Raw genomic sequence first — 592 nt, forward strand, 5'->3', positions numbered from 1 at the left:
ACCTGGAGGGCGCCGCCGCCACAAACACCGCCACTGGCGGCGCTGGCGAGGAGCGCAGCGGGTCTTCCGCGTCTGACGGATAACTGCGGCGATAGCAGCGAGGTCGGAAGCCGTACATCGCCATCGGGCCGGCCGCTGTCGCCGTCGCAGCCGTTGTTGTCGTCGCCGCCGTCGCCGCTCGAGAGGCAGGAGCTGGCCGCATTGCCGATACCCAGAAGGGAAGAAGAGCGGCCGCCTCCGCCACCACCGCCGCCACCTCCGCTGGCGGCGGCGGTCCATCAGACACTAGCCCCGCAGCTACAGCCATCACCACCACCCACCGCTACTGCTACTGCTACTGCTGTCGCCGCCGCCGCCGATGATGCGGATGGGGAAGACAAGGCGGACAGTGGGGTCGACGGCGCCTGGTCGTCGGAACAGGCTCCTGCGTCGGCGTCGGCGGCGGAGCCGGCGGAGGATCCTGTACGGCAGCAGGAGCCTCTCGTCTCGCCATCGCCACCGTCATCGCCGCCGCAGCAGCTCGAGGTGCGCGTGGGTCCTTCGGTGAGCTGCCGTTGCTATCGCTGTCAGTTGTCAGTTGTTAGTTACTGCA

The sequence above is a fragment of the Volvox carteri genome (genome assembly GCF_000143455.1).
Source record: "Volvox carteri f. nagariensis unplaced genomic scaffold VOLCAscaffold_230, whole genome shotgun sequence".
NCBI classification, from domain to species: Eukaryota; Viridiplantae; Chlorophyta; class Chlorophyceae; order Chlamydomonadales; family Volvocaceae; genus Volvox; species Volvox carteri.